The sequence below is a fragment of the Lathyrus oleraceus genome, chromosome 3, assembly GCF_024323335.1.
Source record: "Lathyrus oleraceus cultivar Zhongwan6 chromosome 3, CAAS_Psat_ZW6_1.0, whole genome shotgun sequence".
In the NCBI taxonomy this organism is placed as follows: Eukaryota; Viridiplantae; Streptophyta; class Magnoliopsida; order Fabales; family Fabaceae; genus Lathyrus; species Lathyrus oleraceus.
In genome coordinates, this window is record NC_066581.1 from 141,178,518 (window position 1) to 141,179,031 (window position 514).

The following is a 514-nucleotide window of genomic DNA, read 5'->3' on the forward strand; positions in this document are numbered from 1 at the left end:
ATAAATTCATAAACTAAAAAATTGTAATCAAATTGTTGAAATATTTCATTTTTAACTAGTTAAATATTTTTGCATATGCACTGAGGAAATATATTTGATATAGTATAAAATATATTTAAATACACGTTTAAATTTAAAATGAATTACTTAATTGTAAAATGAATAATGATTATATAAACTCAATTATATTAAATAATTATATAAAAAAGAGAAAAAAAAGAAAATAAAATAAAATTTTGATATTTGAAAATAAAAAATTTGTCTCTCAAATAGAGATAACTATTGATTAAAATAAAATAGATATTGTGATGATAGTTACCCGCAAGTTAAAATATAAAAGACTCTTTAATTACGATTTGAAATTAAGAATTTTCTCTCTCAAATAAAGATAATTGTTTGATTGTTAATATAATTAGTTGTTGGTATTAAGTATTATTTAATTTGATAAAATAAATGGTTAATTTTATTACAATTGAATCTAAAATATATTTATATTTACATAAAATTTGAAATA